This window comes from Cricetulus griseus, chromosome 2 (assembly GCF_003668045.3).
Source record: "Cricetulus griseus strain 17A/GY chromosome 2, alternate assembly CriGri-PICRH-1.0, whole genome shotgun sequence".
In the NCBI taxonomy this organism is placed as follows: domain Eukaryota; kingdom Metazoa; phylum Chordata; class Mammalia; order Rodentia; family Cricetidae; genus Cricetulus; species Cricetulus griseus.
Window position 1 is genome coordinate 78,076,174 of NC_048595.1, and position 22,661 is coordinate 78,098,834.

General features: G+C 36.3%; 1 long non-coding RNA gene across 3 annotated transcripts in view; it reads left to right on the forward strand.

Annotated features, from left to right (window-relative positions):
* The window catches only part of LOC107978412, a 51,589-nt gene extending 35,879 nt beyond the window's left edge, over positions 1-15,710 (forward strand). For 2 of the 3 annotated variants that reach the window (XR_003482204.2, XR_004768240.1), the window contains exons 2-4: positions 8,478-8,538; positions 14,368-14,665; positions 15,603-15,710. This is a non-coding gene — a long non-coding RNA (uncharacterized LOC107978412). The remainder of the gene's footprint in view (positions 1-8,477; positions 8,539-14,367; positions 14,666-15,602) is intronic. The other variant, XR_003482205.2, reaches the window with a different exon arrangement.
* The last annotated feature ends 6,951 nt before the right edge of the window (positions 15,711-22,661 follow it).

Sequence of the window (22,661 nt, forward strand, 5' to 3'; positions counted from 1 at the left end):
ACTAGTGGTATTCATTGAATGAGCTCCTAAATCTTTCTATGTTATCATCCCATTGGTGTCACCTTGGAAGGGCAGCTTTAAGTACATCTGCCCTCTAGTCATCAGCCATTGAAGCTATTCTAGGAGTGCTTAAGTTACTTTCCTGGGAATTTATTCCAATTCTTTTGTATTGAAGATGGAATAGAGAATCTAATGACAATTGTCCCACATGGGGAAATGCCAGTGTCTAACCTCAGTTTGGGTTCAGGTCCTGAAATGAGGAAGGGCATCAGGGCAAGGAAGAAATCTGACCAACAAGTGGATTACGTTCACGTGGACTGGTATACCTTGAGCCATCTTTATTTATACATTAACAGATTTTTTCTGTTTTTTTTTCTAACAGGCTGACATGAACAGCTTTGTTATTGGCTCCTATTTTTCTTTTCCTTTTAAGAAACACATCCTATTTTTAGAAGAGCATCATAATCATTATAAAAGCTCCCATTGTTCCCCTTTATGATTCTGCAAATACATTTTCACACCCCATACATAACCTTTTTCTAGACATAGAGTTCAGCATTTTTGCAGGCTTAACTAAATATCGAGCCAGACATATTCTGCTTTTGCAGCACTTATGTCAGCTGACAGCTACTTGCAGCTACAAAGTTAAAAAGTAATAGATATGGATACAATCCTTTAAGGACAAAAATATTCAAATCCAAACTATACTTTCATGACTGCAAGATATGCTTTTATAGAGTTCCCCTTTCTACAGGAGGGTTCCATGTCCCAATCTCTCTATAAAATGCAAACATTGATAAGGCATTCTTTTCCATCATTATACCATGTTTCTTCCAGCAATTCAATTTCTTGTATATAATAAAGATGGATCAATCCATCCCATATTTACATAGCATTTTCCCATAGAATCATACTAGATCCTGTCATTGATTCTATAAGTTTCGTGACCAGAGAAATAACTCTCAACAGTTGCCACTATATGTATTACTGAGGTTTCTCCTATTATGTTTATGAAGCCTTATTCTCCTTTCTAAAATTGTGAGACAAGGTTAATATTTCAGGTGTCATTTTCTTATATGTACCTAAACATTTATTTTGAGTCAGCAAAGTTCCCAAGATTGGAGTTGTAATTAGTACTTCAGATAGGAGATTCAGAAGCATTATTACAATGCTGAATCTGAGGGGAAATATTTGAGAAATAACAAAATTTCCAGGAAAAATACAGCTGTTGCATGTTTGATTGAGACAATAAACTAAAAACCACTCAAAGAATCAAGAGAGAAAAGAGCCTGCAAGCTGCACTAATTTTGTAAACTCCTATGCTGTCACATCATCTACTGGTGCTTGTCAAGTGAGAATCCATTTCCACATGGTCCTTGCCCTCAGGAAACCCATGGGATAGATAATCATATGCTGCTCTCAGACTAGGCTACATAGCTCCTGACTGGGAGATGATTGAAAAAGATACAATCAATTAGAAAATTGAGGCATCAGGGCTAGTTCTGAAAGGAGGAGGGGATTCTGGTTCTTCCAGTTGTAGAGATCTGTGGTGAATAAATGGATAGACAGGAAGTCATTTTCAGGAAATGACTGTAGGGGAGCAAGAACTGTAGGAGGTGTCACTACAGAACCAGAATCAGAAAAGTCGGGAAGGACATATGGGACTCCCTGGTATGTGGAGGGAAAAAGACATAGGAGTAGGAAAAAACTAGGGGAGGAGATAAGTGGACATAGGGAAGAACTAGATTGTGGGATAGGGGTATGAGCAAGTGGTGGAACCCAGTGAAGCCTTGGTGTTGGGGAAAGAGATGACAAATGTGGATGTTGAGGTGAGGAGGGGAACAAAAATTAAAGATGGTTATGTGGAGGGAGAAGTTGTTCTTCTTCCTGAGAGTCCTGCATAATGATCTTCAGAGGAGGATTATTGGTCTCTGCTACAGGCCCTTGAAAGTTCCACCTGCTGACAACTAGGGCTTCATCACCTTGCATAGTATGATTCATGCAGGTCTTCATGAGGGAGCAGTTTGGAAGTTGCTTCACCTCAGTGCAAGATGTATCAAATCTGATATGGGAGGCTGCCTTTAACAAGGGTGATATTATCCACTGCCCAGACTAACTGAGAATGAAAAGTACAGAAGGGGCAGTCAACCCCAAATGTAGGCCACTCAGTTTCACAGAATGTTCCGAGGTGAATCCTGCTTATAGGATAATCTTGATCCTCCTTAACAATGTGCGGGGGCAAATTTATCAAAATACTTTAGAACATAGTGAAGAGGGCTGTTAGGATTGCTAGTTTCATCACCCATATAATCAGATAATTTAATCACTCTAAGTCAAAAGTAAATGAATTAACATAGAAAATCCAAAAGGTGAAAACAGGAAAGTAAAAGTGAAACCAAAGACAAGGCATGATATACAAAGAGAAGACAAACAGGATGTAAAGTCAGACCAAGAACCTCAGGTGTGTGGTGGGACATCTGTTTTTATGCCCTGGATGGGAGAATATTTGGATTCCATCAACAACCTCCCATGTCCCACCAAGAATCCCACAAAATAGATCCAAAATTGTCCAATAAGGTTCCATACATGCTTGCTGCTTTTCTCAGTGTAAAAATTGATGCTGATAGTCTATGAACTGAAGTCACCCCTGGAGTCTTTAAAGTCTTAAGGTATGTGCCTCTTGAGATAAACCCCTGAATGTTGGTCACAGTTGGGGGGATTAAGCAGTCTATGGGGCCACTGGCAGTGGAACCAGTATTTATCCCTAGTGCAGTAACAGGTTTTTGGGAGACAATTCCCTATGGAGGGATAGTCTCTTAGTCTAGATACAGGTGGAGGGCCTAGGTCCTGCCCCAAATAATGTGACAGACATTGATGATCCCCCATGGGAGGCCACACCCTCTGTGAATAGTGGATGGGAGTGAGATGGAGAGATGGTAAGGGTGATGGGAAGATTCTCAAGGAAGAAGGAACTGAGATTGTTGTATAAAATAATATCCTTTTTTAAGTTAAGCAAAAAGTAACTTAAAAATCATCTGGTCAACACCCTGAATATACAGGGTCACAAAGTGTCAGCAAGAGTAAGGGTACTCTCACAAGTAAATCAATGTCATGGGTAGGATAAAGGCAGATTCCAGGACACAAAGAGCAACTCAGTTCTCACATTAATTAGAATGTTTTTCAAAACAATGTAATTTATCCTGCTTTCAAAATGTCACCATACAGGTTCCTTATTTGTACTGGGAACATTCCTGACTCAGCTCCCTGTGTACTAACATTGCAGCAATGGACCATCCCATCCAGACATACTTGAAATTTTTACTATAAGAGGCTGGTACTCCTCTTGAGTTATGTACCCAGTTCCTTCAAAATTTCCCTTAGGATATCTTTCTGATTTCTGAATTCAAAGTATTTACCAGATTTCCAGGTGCAAAATCTGTGATATATTCTCCCTTTATGTTTACCATTATGTATGCATTAAATTCACTTTCTTCACTACCCCATTCCTGACAAGTCACATATATCAATCTCTGAAATTCTGCTTGACATTTTTTTTAATATTTGAAATATAACTACTGGACTTTCTACATATTTTATATGGCACTTAAGACACCAGAATTTTAGGTAAGAATTTATGAGTATCAGACTTTCATAGTTATCATTATAACAATGGCTATTGGATTTTAACATGTGTCAGAATCACAGAGAAGGCTTGTTGAGACATTTTTATGTCACATTGTACATTTTCTGATTCAATAGTTCTGCACTGGATAGTAAATGCTTATAATTCTAATGAGTTTCAATTGGATGCCAAGAATTTCTCTTTATCAGATCATGCTTTAAGATTATAGAGCATCACAACTGTGACCCATGTTCAGAGGGCTCAGTTCAGTTCCATGAAATTCCCTCAGCTGTCAGTCTGGAGTTAGTGAACTCCCAATAACTTAGGTCAGCTGTCTCTATGGGTATCTCCAAAATGGTCTTGACTCCTTTGGTCATGTTATTTGTTCCTCTCTCTGTTTTACTGGACTGAGTCCACTGGAAGTGGGACCAGGAATTATTACTAGTGTCTGAACTTGCTTTCTGGAGCCCATTCTCATTGGATGGATTCCTTGCTCGGCTGAGATATAGGAGGAAGTGTCTTGGTCCTGCCTCAAAGACAAGTGCCAGACTTGTTGACTCCCTATGGGAAGAATTGCCCACTCTGAGGAGTGGATGGGGTGGAGTTAAGATGGCAAGAGTAAGAGGAGTGGAGGAAGTGGGAACTGTGATTCATACATAAAATGAAAGAAGATTGTTTTAAAATAAAAAAACATCTCTAATATAAATAAATAATTGTAATAGCATTTTGCCTTTTTCTGTTAAATCAAATGTGTCTTGTAAAATGTTGATATGTTGTAACTGAATTTTAGTGGCTTTCAGCAATGGTAGAATGTACAGCAGCAGTGAAGTTTGACTGACCAGAATCAGCAGGTGTAATGGTGGTGGCTCCCAGTATGTGTGTGAAGTCAACCTGTGAGGAGCTTGGGCATGCCTTTGTAGTTATTTAATTAGAATAAGTTAAATTATTAAATATGCTCTTGCTAATAAGTGCAGTATTTAGAAGGATAAGGAATATTTTGTCTTTTAATAAAATGTAAGAACTCATGAGTGAAAAAAAAAAGATTATAGGACTTCTAAATTTTAATTGTTTTGTAAGGAGGCACTGTGACATCTTTTATATTGCAGTGTTAACCAATAGCATCTTTGGTGAGTTTCATGATTCTTTCATTTAAGAACATGAACTGTGATTAATAAGCTCCTTAGTAAGATCATTGTTGTGTATGTATTAGACACAAATAACAGCTCTTGCACATCACTTCAGTTGTTACAATAAAAATATGATGTAAATGCCAGCATGCAGTCAAATTAAAAATATTAAATTAAATACTTCTCACTTACTTATCTTGGTTTAATGAGCAAATACTATGAAAAACACTTAGGAAAGGAAAGGATTGTTTAAGTTCATAGTTGGAGTTCATAGTCCATCATGACAATGAACTTACAGTAAAATAGAATATCATAAAGCTTCTGTCCATGTCATAATCATTCCATCACTGGAATATGTTACAGACTGTTGAAATCCATAGAGCTTTAGCAAATGTAAGCCAACTTCTTTACCTTAAAGTTTTTCATGATATGATTACATTCATAATGGAGAAATATAAGCGACATCAGTCTACTTATGTGTCCTTACTAAAGAAGCTTACAAAAAGGTCTGACTGAAAGGTTTCTATTGTCCTATTTAAATACTCCTTCACCTTTTTAAAATTACACCAGTACATGAGAGGATACCACAAAATATGAGCATATGCCTTGGAATGTAAGATGCTCACATAAAATCTCAGCACCCAATGGGCAAAGGCAAGGATATAAAAACTTCAAGATTTTTCTAAGACACATCTCAAAATAAAATTAGCCTATGATGCACAAGTTTCTGTATCACAAAAAATCAACAGTGTACTACAGATGACATGAACATGAACAAGAGCTCAGCAATTTAAAATGGAGTGATTTTATATTAATCTGTAAATTCAGACTTGCTGTGTGATAGAATGCTATTAATTTACACTGAGGGATTGAAAAAGAGATATACAAAGAAATTATAATATTTCTCTTCTCTGAATTCTATTTTAATCTTTTGTACAAAACCTATATGCATAGTACAAATAAGTAAATTATCAAATTTGGATAAATGAAAGCTATGGAGAAATCTTAGATAATATCTTGAGAGTGGTAATAAAATTGAAAAATCCACTCATCTTTGATAATAAAATCTGAATTTCAGAACTGTATCACAAGACCAACTAATTCAAGGCTGGTATATGCAGAACATAATACGAAACACAGCAATTTTCAGCTAACAAGAAGGCATGTGATGGGGTTGTGATGTGTAGTCCTAGTAAAAGCTGTGCTGAGGGCATTTGGCCTCCTATCTCCCAGAGTACCTTAGTGTCAGTTTTTTAAAGTATTTTTTTTAATTTAAATTATAAACAAGTTTGTTTTACATGTCTATCCCAGTTCTCTGTCCTTTTCCTCCTCCCTTGCTCCCCAGGACCCCTTCAGTTATTTTTAAGTAGGAGCTTGTTTGAAAGAAGATTTTCCTCTTTAAACACAACTAAGAGCCAGGCGTTGGTGGCACACACCTTAATCCCAGCACTCAGGAGGCAGAGGCAGGAGGATCTCTGTGAGTTCGAGGCAGGCCTGGTCTCCAGAGAGAGTGCCAGGATAGGCTCCAAGTTACACAAAGAAACCCTGTTTCAAAAAACAAAACAAAACAAAAAACACAACTAAGAGATTAAACAGGGATTTCCGAAGATGTTGCTCATATCACCATGAGTTCATTATGTTACATACATTTATACTGGTCCTTGCAGGAATCTTTCAGAGTTGACATTAATTTCTGTATTTCAAAAAAGAAAATCAAAGTTCAAGGCTATAATGTGAGTTTCCCAATATTAGACAATTATCATAAACAAAATCTAAGCTAAAGGCTCTTATTCTATGATTTTTTTCATCTATCATAAATCCTCTTTGAATAGTAAGACTAGACAGAAAAGACTTCCCCAAGTGTCTGAGTGTCCCTAACTCTCCAAATATGTCACTGATGTAGACGGGTATTTAAACACCTCTAATAGTATATGTTTCTTGCTGTACAGTCTTCCTGAGGCTAGGATATATAGTTCCCTACTATCTCTGGAAATATCTTCATGTCAGCAATTCTAACAACGCATTCAGTACATCAAAAGATGTATTATACAAGACATTAACTTATCTGGAATTTTCAGGATAATTCAAAATTATTAATAATATCTTATTTTCTGAGTGTTCTTTACTCAAAGCCACCACTGGGGCTTTTATATCAAGAATCATGGATAACATTCAGGGCAACACTACAAAATATGCTTTACTAATTTCTTTATAAATACAGAGAGTTATTTTCTATGTAGTGGTACAATGTATGTCATATGAGACAAGATCTGTGTAGAGTAATCACCTGATAGCTGTGACAGCCAAAATTAAAACTCAAGTTCATATATTCTAATTCTTAAAACTGTTTTCAATATCCCATAGGATGAAAAGGCATTATATTGCCTCCTGTTTATTCCAAATTTATACTGCAGAAATGAGTTTTTATTTATCAAACCTGTGAGATGCAGATAATTTTGAGTCATCTGGTATCATTTCCAATAATGAAGATTATATATATATATATATATATATATATATATATATATATATATTTCATAACATATGTGCATACATCTAATATCTATACAGATGTATACATACCGTATACGCATCTGAAATAAGGGAGGGTACTTCTTTGTTGATCTTATACCACTTCTTTCATTTTTAACTAATAATACTTTGAAAGAAAAGACTGTTGTGTAGGCTGTTGTGATCACACACTGGGACATATGGGACGGGAACAACTCTACTAAGCATGGAACAATTGAAAATATGTGGTAGCATATTTTAAGAATCCCAGAAAGACTGTCATTCATGATGCTCCATATGTCCCCAACTTTGCCCCACCTCCCACAGACATCATCAGGACTGAAATCGTGTTGCAATATATGACAGCTTGGATCGTGTAGCTAATGTGTCATCATTTTACTGTGAAAGATAATCTAAATTTTGTACCTTTCAAATTAAACTTCCTGAAATTTAATTGCTCTTCTTACTGACATATTTTAGTTACCCACAGTAATTCCTCCAGAGAAAAAATAAAATATTGTTTGTGGTCAAGTTTTTAAAGTTTATATTTCTCATTTTTATTAATTTTATTTTTGATGGATTTATATAATTCTTTGATTACTCTCTTATCTTTTCATCCTTCCCACACTTGACAATCTCTTCTCTTCTTTAGAAATCTCTTTCTCTTGATTGAATTTTCTTACCACCCAATTTAATCAGGACTGTTTTTGTTGTCATTGGTTTAGAACTATTTGATGGATCATGTTGGATTTACCATTTGGTACACATATGAAGACAATAGCTTTCCTCTCCTAGAATTTATTAAGAATGATCAGATCAGCCGAGAATGATAGGATCCCAGAAGCCTCCCTTCCCTTGTGAATGATTATTGATAAGATCTGTTTTGTCCATGACCAATGTGTATGGCTGAGTTAATGACTGCAAGGATTGTGCCATCCAGTTATGCAAGCACGATTGGTTGAAGATGCTTTCTTTATCTATTGTATATTTTTAGCTTCTTTGTTCAAAATCAGGTGTTCATATTTAAATGGATTAATATCACTGCCTTTGATTCTATCCCATTGTTCTATCTGTCTGTTTTTCTAAGCAATACCAAGCTGTTTTCATCATATAACTCTATAATAGAGTTTGATGTTCCCTCCAGAAGTTCTTTTATTGCACAAGGTTATTGTGGTATTTTTGTTGTTCCATATAAAGTTGATTATTGTTCTTTCCAGGTCTTAAGGAATTTGGCTGGCATTCGATGGGGGATTGCATTGAATCTGTAGATTGATTTATGTAAGTTTTTCATTTTTTACTAGTCAATAGTATGGTAGATCATTCTATTTCTTTCTTTAAAGACTTAAAGTTCTTTTTTACAGGTCTTTTACTTCTTTGGTTAGAGTTACCCCAAGACATTTTATGTTGTTTGTGGAAAATGTGAAGCGTGATGTTTCTCTGATTTCTTTCTCAGTCCCTTTATCATCTTCATGTAGGAGGGCTAGTGATTTTTTGAGTTAATCTTGTATCCTGACACATTACTGAAGGTATTCATCAGGTGGAGGAGCTCCCTGATATAACTTTTCAGGTCACTTATGTAAACTTAAATCATATTCAAATAGTGAAAGTTTGACTTCTTCCTTTCCAAATTCTATCCCCTTGATCTCTAGCTAGAACTTCAAGTATAATATTGAATAGATATGAAGAAAGTGGACAGCCCTGTGTTGTTTCTCATTTATTAGAATTGCTTTGAATTTCTTTCCATTTAGTTTGATGCTGGCTATCGGCTTGCTTTATATTGAATTTCTTATGATTAGGTATGTTTCTTGTATCCCTGATCTCTCCAAGACATTTATTATGAAGGGGTTTTGAATTTTGTCAAAGGCTTTTCAGCATCTAATGCGATGATCATGTGTGTTTCTTTTTTCAGTTTCTTTATATGGTGGATTACATTGACAGATTTCTGTATGTTGAACCATCCCTGAATCTCTGGGAAGAAGCCTACTTGATGATGTTGGATGATTTTTTCTGAAATGTTCTTGTAGTCAGTTTGCCATTATTTTTATTATTTTTATTTAAATTAAAACAATATTATTTTATATATCAATATCAGTTCCCTCTCTTTCCCACCCTCCCATTCCCCCCATCATCTCTCCTTTCCAGTCTTCATTCACTCCATGTACATTTTATTGAGTATTTTTGGATCAAAGTTCATGATGGGGATTGGTCTCTATCTTAGTTGTATCTCTGTGTGGTTTAGGTACCAGGGTTACTGTACCCACATGAAAAGAGTTTGGCAATGCTCCTTCCCTTTCTGTTGTGTGGAACACATGTCCAGAAGACAGAATTTCACAGCTCTTCTCCCTATGTTTCTGCTTTTGCATTTCTTTCCATCTCAGTTTCACCAGTGATCCTTCAGCCTCTCATCCTCCCTTTTCCCCCACCAACCCCCTCTTTCCATCCACCATACACTTCCCAGGGAGGGTGAAGCATTCCATGCGGGATCATCAAAGTCAGTCACATCATTTGGCGGTTGGCCTAGGTCCTTCTCCGTGTATTTGAGCTGGAAGAGTCTCCCTCCATGATGAATGGGCTCCCAAACTTCACTTGTGCCCTACCTAGGGATAAATACTGGTTCCACTGTAAGAGGACCCATAAACTTCCCAGGCCTCCTAACTGGCACCCACATTCACAAGGCTTGGTTCAGTCCAATGCTGGTTCCCCTAGCTTTACAACTGGGGTCTCTGAATTCTCACTTATTCTGCTCAGCTGATTCTGTGCATTTCTCCAGTATGGTCTTGACCCCTTTGCCCATCCCTCCTCCCTCTCTACAACTGGATTCCAGGAGTACAGCTCAGTGCTTAGCTGTGTATCTCTGCTTGTGCTTCCATAACCTACTAGATGAAAGCTCTAGGGGAAGGTCATTAAAGATAGCCTCTCCACTATTGCTTAGATTCTTAGTTGGGGTCATCCTCTTTCCTTTTTAAAATCACATTGTTAAATTAGTCAACAAGATTGCTCATTTCAATATGACTTTCTAATTTTCTTTATTTTTGTTAGCCATTCACTTCCTCATTTCATGACTCTCATCACTATTTAAAATATTCCAAACTCATTATCTGACATCTCTATGTGTTCTATTTTCAAACTTTCCTTAGAGTAGCCTACCATGGCTGTTTTATTTTTCATGGCATTGATGGGTACTTCAAGTACTCAAAAGAATTTTTATATTCTTTTGGACTAAAGATTTTATAAGTTTATAATATTTTTTCTTTAAATATTTATTAGGCAAAAATAGGCATCAGCCATATTTTGTCTCTGATTTAGTAATGGTAAATATAGTCACATTTCATTGCAATGGATCTCTAATATTTTTGTCAACCTGAAAGGATGATATTTTAAATACCATCCTGTCTACTCTCATTTTGAGGTCCTTGACAAAAATATTTTTACTTTCCATTTCTATGTTGATTCCTTTAGATACTTATGAATAAAATTATATCACATTTGCTGTTATGACTAGCATACTTAATTTAGCAGCAACTAGTGATGGTTCATCTAAGCTTTATCACATGGTGTTATTGTCTTTTTTTAAAAGCTACATAACCCTTCATCATAAGTATGTATATACCACATTTTTTATCAACATTCAATTTATCAACATTGCTTGATATTTATTTTGCTCTTCCCCATTGGTTAATGTGAATAATGGTAAGGTGAGCTTCAATATACATGTGTTTCTTTTAAACATTTCTCAGTTTTATAAATCTTTGCAAATTATTTTATTGTCATCAATAAATTATAGTCACCCTAGAGTCTTGGAATCCTGATATCCACGTCACTTCATGCGGTAATCTACCCTTTATATACACTTCATATTATAGTCAATTGAGACCACATGCAATATTATAAACTGGTAAATCCTTAATACCAATGCTTCCTAAAGCACTCTTCCCAATGTGAAACTCTAATCCATTACTGTATCATATTTTTAATAGCAAAGGTAGGGTTTATATTTAACAGCCATTATCTACTTTAGCACTTTTTTCTTTTTTTTTATTTAGATCTTCTTTTCATCTTACATACCAACCCCAGTTCCCCCCATCTCTTTCTCCCATCCAGTACCCAGGATAAGTCCTGTTCCCACAGCAAGGCCCACTTCCAACAGATGAAGCCACATAATTGTCTCCCACATTCTGATGGCCAAGTTTGTCCCAAGCAGGTTCACCACCTGACAGTCTATAATCTATGAGTTCCCACTAGGATTGATCAGCTGTCTCTATGGTTTTCCTAAACCATCCCAGATCCAGCTGCCCATGTCAAAAAGTGCTGGGATTAAGGGGATAAGGCACCACTGCCTGTCTTTTACTTAAAATATTTTTTTTTGGTACATGTATTCTGAATACAGTTTCTCGTCCCTTCTTCTCTTCTCAGAATATCCACACCCAATCAGGATCCCCACCCTTTCATTATTTGATTTGAAGACAAACAGACATCTAAAGATTAATAATAAGATAAAAGAAATGAATTTGAATAAAACAAAAAATTCAGACAGAAGAAGGAAAAGAGACAAAGAAAAGGCTTAAGAAACAAATGTAGACACAGAGACACACTAAAAATCAGAAAACTAGAAACCATGAAGTATACATGAAGGACCTATAAGAAAAACAAAAAACAAATACAAGATTCAAAATGTGACAAAGCATTATGAGCTCAAAGAACCTCCCAAAGTACCATTGAGTTCATTTTGTGTTGGCCATCTACTGCTCTTAAGTGTAGTTTGTATAGCCAACAAGACCCTGTTGGAGAAAATGAAATTTTTATTTGCAAGTGTTTATTAATTGGAGATGGTATCTGGGTTAGGGATGTGGGGCATGTATTCATTTCATTCAGTTATAGAATTATACCTGGAACAGACTCTTGCAGGCCCTGTGCTTGCTTCCACAATCTCTGTGAGTTTACAAATGTGCACAAGAATGGTAGAGTTACATCCTGATGTAGATTGATTTACAACTTCCACATGAACTGGAACACTGAGAATACCATCAATTGGTTTTCTAGAAATTGCTCTTCTCAGTTACATCTTCAAGAACTAATCACACTAACACTTACCTATTATGACAGTCTTAATCCTTTTGATATTTACAATTTATATAAAGTATTATGTTGGGTCAATCCATTTGAGAGAAAAACTCTTAGAGAGGCTTCTTGAGAAGAGGAGCCATTACTTTCTAAAAGAAAGACATTACAGTTGGTCTGAGTGAAACTCCTACAAGTTTAATACAATGGTGATTAAAAGAGAAGGATTGAGAGTTTGAGGCCAACATGAGCTACAATGTAAGACCTTATATCAAACAAAAAACAAAACAATTCAAAACTCATCTAAACAAATAACTGAATTATTTATCTATTGTCTCTTATTGCTTTGGAGTGGTTTGAGTCATAACTGCTTCTAAAACAACTGCAGACAAACTGTCTCTGTAAAGAACATTATTTTTCAATATACTGTCTCATTATTCACCATTGGTTAGCCTTGAGATTGCTTTCCTCATGATAGAGTGAAAGGGTTGCACATATGTGTCCTCATGCCAGATTCATGGGAGGGATTTAATTTTCATTGGAAAGATTTTAATTTTCTTTTTATATGATGTGTGTATGCGTGTTCTGCCTTAATATATGCATGCATTATGTGCAATAGGGGCATCAGATCCTATGGAGTTATACATGGTTGTGAGACTCCAAGTGTATAATGTGAATCAAATGTTAGTCTTCTCTAAGAGCATTGATGGCTCTCAACCACTGAATCATGCCTCTAGTTCAAAGAGGGGAACTTTTAAGAGAACAATCTTGTATGATGAAGTTAGTTGAGTAGAAAGAACATTTTGAAATTGGTCATAATTTAATGTGTTGGTTCATGGAAAAGTGTGACATTATTTATACTAAAGGCTTTGCTACATAGAATTCTCTAATTAAATTACTTTAATTCATATATTTAATTACTCAGGTCACATGTTGTAATATTATATAAGTAAAATTATCATGTTGATTAATCATATATATTGATATACTTATCAAAATCTGAGTGTAATTCTCTTACCCTGAAGAATGTTTTTGATCATCTAAATTTCAAATTTAAAAATTGTCTTTCTGTATATTATTCATACCCATAATATTTGCTTTAACACCTTTGTTGCCTATATATATGTATATGAATGCTTGCTTGTGGGGAGGCACAGATGCATCTCTGTGTGTAGGGGGCACAGTGGAATACAAGAATTTGCCTGTGGGTTTTATGCTGTATGTTTCCTCTGAAATCACAGAGTTCCCTACAGGAAAGATATTGCCCACAATTAAATCAAGTTTCTTCCTCAATTGCTTTCTAGTTTGTTAACTGGAAAACAGTCTTTAAATGAACCCAGCTCCACAGATTCATTCTGGCCTGCCTGGACACCTTGCATGGGAATCTGCCCCCATGCTTCTTTCTCTAATGTATGGAGGTGACAGGCAATGAGCTTGCATGAATGCATACTAATTCAATTGTAGGAATCCATTCTCTGATCCTCACATTTACAGTGTATTACTCATCTTTACATATCTGTGGTCTATCCTCTTAAAGAAGCAAGTTTTACAATTATAAAGTTATTGTTGTTCCATTCCAAATTTATAATTCTTTGTTATTCTTTTTAATATAGGAGAGGGACTGACCACATTTATCTTGTTACCATAATTTTATCTGAGTATTCACTACTCCATTTGTAGTTAATCTAAATTTGCTAGTAAATAATTACTAAGAATTCTGACAAAAGACTTATACATGTCTACATTTTCCTGCTATGCTTGACACATCATGAATATTCTACACTCAAGAAATACAATTAGCAAATTGGTCTTTAAAAAAACAGCGAGTGTGAGAATTGGATGAGGAACAAATCCAATGTTTTACCACTGAACCAAGATTCAAATTATCATCTCATTAAATGCACTAGTGCAAGAGTGTACATAGGAGCTTTCTATGTTTTGGAAAACATCATAAATAAAGAGGGCCAAATTTACCATTTTAACTGAGTTTATATTAAATCTACAACTAAATATAAGATAAAAGAAAACAATAAAGGTTTTCTGAAGCAGCAAACATCACAAAAAGACAAACGATGAATGAAGAAATATCTTCACGATGCAGGAAAAACATTACTGAAGGAGAGACACTGCACCACAATTGATTTGAACAACAAAGAAAGTTAAGTTAAAATTTTAAAAATGACAAAAGGCATTTGTATTAAATTAATGAGGATGTACAAATTTATGAAGAAGGGAATATTTTATGTTTCCTAGGACTTAGAATAAAATTGGAGCATACTAGGATAGAAGAAAAGACATGCATTTAAAGGGGACACCACATGGGTTATAAAGGACATTTGAGATCATGGTAAGCAATTGAGAACTATTACAAATTTACTGAGAAACCATTGAAATTTCTCAGAGACATGGCTAATGTGATGTGATGAAACATTTTGTTTGTTATTATTATTTTTCAAATTGATTGTAACTTTTGCAGTTATGTAGGAATGACAGAAGTGGATAAAGATAAACCCATTAGATGGTTTCTGAAGTAGAACTGGAAACAGCAGACTTGAAGGAGAGCAATAGCTACATACATATTTCTGGAACAAATGCAGACTCTATTCTAAAGAAATGTAAATAAGTATAATTATGTAATGCACCCTGGATATACATCCACCCAGATGATGCACAATATGAACCAAGATTAGCATCATGGAGAGAGATGTCACAGAAAGCCTGAGAGGAACTTGTACTCAAACTTGGGAAGACAAGAGAGTTTGTTTCCACAATCCAACAATCTGAAAACAGGGTTTGTGTTGTGTGTTTCCTCTGAAATCAAAGTGTTCCCTACAGAAGAGATATTGCTGAGTATACTGACCTCCCCCTTATTCATGATTGTTTGTGGTTATGATTAAACTGCCTCCTGGCAGGAAGAAAGACTTTCTGGGAAGGGCAATGAGAGGTTTTCAATTTCCCAGAAAATCCTGGCACTCATTAGACTGTGCTAATAGTTGCTGATGAGTTAATTGTCCCCCCAAACAAACCAAACTCTAAGAGTTAGAAATAAACACCAGCAGCACTTTGTATTAAAATAGCCAGGTTCTCTGTACCAGCCCTCATATTTCAGCAAGATATGTGTAATTTATTGTAGGTGCTCAGGGTGAATTTGTTTGTCTATGTCACGAAGCTCAAGGCATTGAGCAGAATGATTTAAAAGGAGATGAAAAGCTATAGTTTTATCTCCATGTGGTACAAGTGCACCCTGGCTTATAATTGCTCTATCCATATCATTTTACAATTAGGCTATCTTCTGCACATGCTCACCTGGTAGCTGGCATGTACAACAGAGATCCGTAGCAGAGCAGTATAAGTCAATTCATCTCACCCACTTGGCTGAGTCTGACTTCATCTGTATCCTTTTGGCTAATTCACACCAGATTATTGATAGCCAAGCCCTCAATGGTTTGCATCCCACACAGTCACCAAAGGTTTCTCCTTGATTCTTAGGACCACATTAGTATGTTATGGGTTGCTTTAATGTTTTGATTTTAAACTAGTCAATAACAACTGATTTCTGATATCCTTAGCCTAACAGATGCGGAGCAATTTTGCTTATATGCTTTGTTAGAGGATATTCATCCAAACACTGAATCTATACTTTTGTATATATCATTTTCTCACTTTAGCTAGCTGCCTACAAAGGTCATTTCTAATCAATAATGCTCTATGTTCTTTATAATTAAGAACAAAATGTCAGGCACTGGTGGCACATGCCTTTAATACCAGCAATAAAGAGGCAGAGGTGGGGGGATCTCTGTGTGTTTGAGGCCAGCCTCATATACAGAGGAAGTTCCAAAACAGTTTCAAAAGCAATACCAAAAAAACCATGTGTCCAAAAACCAAAAACCAGAACAAAAAAAGAATAAAATATAGTAATTAATTACAGAATGAAGGACAAGGTTGTTAATATTATAAAATATGTTAGTGCTAGACTGAATATATAATATCCAGGTTCTGGAGTAAATGCATGCAGAAATTTTTTTTCAATGAAAATCCCTGTATTGTTTTTAACTCCCTATATCTTCACGTAGCTTATGTATAGTCAACATTCCATAACTGTAATGACAATCATGTTGTGTGATAATTACTCATCTACTGAAACATTTTTCTTTAATATAGTGTCACATGCCATGCATGATGGAATCCTAATATGAAAGGAAAACTACATCTCTTGATTTATTGCAGTGAAACCTCTCAGTCAAGAAAGAGATAAAGAAAAAAGTGACCGACTTCATACAATTCAATAAAAACGAATTCACAACATTCCCAAGCTTATGTGACACTATGAAGGCAATGCTAAGAGGAAAGTTCACAGCACTAAGTGCCTACATAAAGAATTTGGAGATATCTAATATTAGTGACTTAGCAGCACAGCTTGAAAGATCTAAAACAAAAAGAAGCAAACAAACCCAAGAGGAATGGAAGTCAGGATAATGAGACTCAGGGCTGAAAACAATAAAATAGAAACAAAAGGAATAATACAAATGATCAATGAAACAGAGTTGGTTCTTTGAGAAAATAAAGAGTATAGACAATTTTTTCCATTGTAACTCAATGGCAAAGAGAGGATATTCAAATTTAAAAATTCAGAAATGAAAAGGGGGCATAACAACAAACAGTGAGAAAATCCATCCAGAGAATCATTAGATCATCATTCAAAAATCTTTACCACACAAAATTGGAAAAATCTGTTGTATGAATGTGTATTCTTTGGGGATATGCCCAAGAGAGAAATTGTTGGATCTTGAGGTAGACTGATTCCCATTTTCCTGAGAAACCACCATGCTGATTTCCAAGTGGCTGTATGAGTTGACACTCCCATCAGCAAAAAAGGAGTGGTCCTTTTTTCTCTAATCCTCTCTAGTATAAACTATCATTGGTGTTTTTCATTTTAGCCATTCTGGCAGGTATAAGAGGGTATCTCAGAGTCGTTTTGATTTGAATTTCCCTTATGGAAAAGGATTTTGAGCACTTTCTTAAGTGTCTTTCAGCCATTTTAGATACTTCTCTTGAGAATTCTCTATTTAGTTCTGTACCCCACTATATAATCTCATTGTTTGTTGTTTTTGTGGCTAGTTTCTTGAGTTCATTGTATATTTTAGATATTACATATGTTCAACTATGTTCATATGAGCATTATTTGTAATAGCCAAAACCTGGAAGCAAACTATATGCCCCTCAACTGAAGAATGGATACAGAAAATGTGATACATTTGCACAATGGAGTACTACTCAGAGGAAAAAGCAAATGAAATCTTGAAATTTGCAGGAAAATGGATGGAACTAGAAGAAACCATCCTGAGTGAGGTAACCCACTCACAAAAAGACAAAATTGGTATGTACTCACTCATATATGAATTTTAGATATAGAACAAACAATTATAAGCCTACAATCCTCATCAACAAAGGAAGTAGGAAACAAGAAGGACTCTAAGAAAAGAATGCATGGACCCCAGAGAAGGGGAAGGGGCAGGGTCTCCTCAGCAAATTGGGATCATGAGGGTAGGGTAGAGGGATCTGGGAGAATTAGAGGGGGAGAAGAGGAGGGGAAAAGAGCAAATTGAGAGTAAGGAAGGTTGAGTAGGAGGAAGAATAGAGGAGAACAGGATGAGAGATACCATGACAGAGGGAGCCATTATATGTTCAAAGAGAGATCTGGCACTAGGAAGATTTCCAGAGATCTACAAGGATGACACCAACTGACAATCTAGGTAATGGTGGAGATGGCTACCCTAAATGCCCTTCCCATGGAATGAGAATGATGACTGCCTTATATGCCATCGTAGAGCCCTCAACCAGTGGCTGATGGAATCAGAGGCAGACACCCACAACTAAACACTGAACTGAACTCTGGACCCAAGCTGCAGAGAAGGAGGAGTGAAGAGCAAATAGTTAAGGACCAGACTGGTGAAATCTGCAGAAACAACTGATCTGAACAAGGGGGAGTGCATGGACACCAGACTGTTGTCTGGGAGGCCAGCAGGGGATTGATCCAGACCCCTCAACTTGGATGTCAATGAGGAGGCCCAGGCACTCTATTGGGCCCCTGGTACTGGGTCAGTATTTATCCCTGGGGTAAGAAGGGACTTTGGGAGCCCATACCACATGGAGGGATACTCTCTCAGTTTGGACAGATGGGAGAGGGCCTAGCCCCTGCCCAAGATGACAGACTTTGGGGAACCCCCATGGAGGGCCTTACCCTCCCTGGGGAGCAAAGGGGGGATGAGGTGAAGGTATGGTGGGGGTTTTGGGGGAGGGGAAGGAGAGGGAGAAGGGATTGCCATGTGAAGTAGCCTTGTTTCTTTTTTGAACTAATAAAAAATAATCACTTAGAAAAAAAGAAAAACTTTTAATATATAAAAAATAAACTTTCATTTTTTATTTTATGGGGCCTTTTTCTCTTGCCTAATTACTATGCCTTGTTATTAAATCTAATTTTTAATAAAAGTAGTGAAAGTGGAAAAAATTGGAAATTCTGAAAGAAATGGGAAATTTTCTTGAAAGGCACCACTCAGCAAAATTAAATGCAGACCAGTTAAACACTTTAAATAGGTCTCTAAACCCTAAGCAAATATATTCAGTCATTCAAAGTCTCCTAAACAAACTAACTAACTAACTAACCCCCAGGCCCAGATGTTTGCAGCACAGAATTCTACCAGAATTTCAAAGAAGAAAGAATACCAATACTCCTCAAAATTTTCCAAACAATAGAAATATAAGGAACATTGCCAAATTAGTTTATGAGGTTATAGTTACCATGATACCCAAACTGCACAAAGAATGAGAATTACAGACAAATTTCCCTTATGAACATTGATGCAAAAATACTCATTAAAATTCTGGCAAACCAAATTGAAGAAGACATCAAAAATATCATCCAATATGATCGTGTAGGGTTCATCCTGGAAATGCAAGGATAGTTCAATATATAACGTCTATCAATATAATCCACCTTATAAAGAAACTAAAAGAAAAAAAAGTTCACATATTTATCTCATTAGACACTAAAAAGTCTCTGACAAAAATTAAAACCCCTTCGAGATACATGCCTTAGAAATCAGGGAAACATGGGATATACCTGGACATAATAAACCAATATACATTAAACAGACAGCCAACATTAAAGTAAAGGAGAGAAACCCAAAATGATTCCACTAAAACCAGGAAGAAGACAAGGCTGTCCATTCTATCCATGTCTATTCTTAAAGTACTCAATGTTATCCTGTGTTAAGACAACAAAATGAGAGTCCTCATGACTTATTGTTAAACACCAGCCTTTCACATAGCATGGATAAAGACTAACTATACAATCCTAATTGACTTATGAAATTGCATGTGCCTTTTACCTGCTCAAACATAGAACAAAAAATAATCATCTTTAGCTGACTTGTACACCTCACACATTCCATATATGTTAATGTAGATTTACATGTTACCTTTAAAAGTTTATGCTTTCAGAAAGAATGGACCAAATACCAACAAAAACAAGTAACTCAGATGATCCACATTCTCAGAGTGCCTCAGTTGAAATTGCCTCAAAATTATGCATCCAGAACAATTCAAAGCTGCTGAGATGATCCAGCATCACAGAATATCCAGCCAAAACTTCAGATAAGCTCTGTACTTTCCCATTGCACAAAGACTAAATGAAAAATAATAAAACTAGCTTTCTCAGGACTTGAACATTATCTCAATTGTCTTGGGGTACCCTAAAGATGCTGTTGACCACAGACAACAATAAACAATTTTAAGAATATGACAACCATGTTTCCAAGATTTGGGCTGGTTGTTTTTTTTTTTTGGTCATTCAGTGGATTATGGATGGTTGTCCTCAGTTGGGGGTGTGTCAGTTACAAGGAATGATCCAGACCCTGTGAACATGAGCATCAGTGAGGATGCCTCAGCAATCTATGGGGGCTCTGGTAGTAGGTCACTAGTTATACCTAGCATATCCATTGACTTTGGGAGCCCATTCCACATAGAGGGATACTCTCTCTGCATAGACACATGGGGGAGGGCCTAGGTCCTGAAAATGATATGATATGCAATGCAAATGATATGATAGACACTGAAGAACCCCCATGCAAGGCCTCACCCTCTCTGGGGAGCAGAAAAGGGATAGGAATAGGAGGTTATTGGGTGGCCGGGAAGGACAGGAGGAAGAGGGAACTGGGATTGACATGTAAACAAGCTTGTTTCTAATTTTAAAAAAAGAATTTAAATTTTAAAAAAAGTGAAAAAAGAATTGGAGAAAATAAGAAAACAGAAACCACAATAAAGGAAGCCACTTTAGGTTTAAAGAGAAATCTGACACTAGGAAAATTTCCAGAGATCTGCAAGGTTGACCCCAACTAACAATCTAAGCAGTGGTTCAGAGTTTACTTTGAATGGCCTTCTCTGATAATGAGACTCATAATGACCTTATATGTCATCCTAGAGCCTTCATCCAGTAGCTAATGGAAGTAGAAGCAGACTCCCACAGCTACACACTAAGCTGAACTCTGGAATCCAGTTGCATAGAGGGAGGAGTGATGATGAGCAAACAGGTCAGGATCAGACTGGAGAAACCCACAGGGACTGCTGAACTAAATAAGTGGTTGCTCATGGACCCCATACTGATAGCTGCGAAACCAGCATAGGACTGTTCTAGACACCTTGAAGGAGGAAGTCAGTTTGGACGTCTGGGCAATATATGGGGTCACTGATAGTGGATCAGTATTTATCCCTAGTATATCAATGGACTTTGGGAGCTCTCTCAACATAGAGGGATACTCTTTGAGCCTAGTCACACAAGGGAGGGTCTAGGCCCTGCTACAAAGGATATGACAGACTTTGGAGATTCGCCCCATGGAAGGCCTCACCCTCCCTGGGGAGCATAAAGGGTTTGGGGTGGGTGTGGGGAGCAAGGGAAAAGGGAATGGAGAGGGTACAGGGATTGAAATGTAAAAGAAACCTGTTACTAATAAAAGGAGAGGTGTAAAATATATATGGTTGAGATAAATGAAAGCTTACATTGTTTATGTATGAAATAATTTGGAGTCTAAATGATTTCAGTACAAGTTATGATAGAAAAAGCTTTAGATATAAAACCATAAATTCATCAATATACGATAAATATTTCCCTAAATATGCCAAATACAAATAGCTGAGACATTTTGAATGCAATTATTTCTTGATAATTGTTCTTATTGTACATAGTTTTACTGTGTTAGAGTTAAAGTCTTTCATTTTCATTTAGACAAAAGAGGAAAATATTGTGGGATATTTGTACACCTTGTGAAAATATATTGCTATGATTGATATAATATGATACTAATCTGGAGGAATAGGCTAGACTTCCTGAAACAGAGGACACTGGAAAGAAGAAAGTCAGAGCGTCGAGCCAAACGCAGAGGAAGCAGCATGAATCATATGGAGAGATAAGATAACAAGCCATGAAACAGAATGTAAATTAAAAGAAATGAGTTAATTGAAGTTATAAGAGCTGGTGAAACAAACCTAAGCTAAGGATGAACTTTCAATATTAATAATACATCTCTGTGTCATTATTTGGGAGCTGTCAGTACAGAGAATGACTGGATACAAGACACAAACAATCAGTCTTCTTCAGGGAAGAGTACCTGTTCAGTTATGCAATGCAAAATATTTATCTCTAAAGACATGTACACATAAGCAGAACTTAATGGAATCTTATGTGTGGGGTTAAGAATTATAATTAGCTGCCTGTTGGTGGCACATGACTTTAATCCCAGCACTTGGGAGGCAGAGGCAGGTGGATCTCTGTGAGTTCGAGGCTGGCCTCATCTCCAGAGCCAGTTCCAGGATAGGCTCCAAAGCTATACAGAGAAATCCTGTCTTGAAAAACCAAAAAAAAAAAAAAAGAAAAAGAATTATAATTAAAGAAGGAGACATGAGTTTGAGAGAAAATGAGAATAACACAAGAGGAATTAGACATAAAAAGGAGGGATGACAATGATATAGATATGTGTTCCTGTATGGAATTCTCAAGACAAAAGTAAAATGAGTAGAAATCAAACAAAAAACTTGTGACCATATATCTTTCTGATTCCATACAGGAAAGTTTTCAGCATTCCACATTGTCTTTATCATAGATTGGAAATATAACTTCTACAATTGTTCATCATTTTAAGATATCTGTTCTACTCATTATCTTAACCATCACCAAAATGTCGCAGGAATACATTTTATCACCAAGCAAAGCAATACAAAAATGTATACAATAAACTCAAGAAGACCTTGGTGGATGTTTTTGGTGCACATTTAGATATGCAATTTCCTCC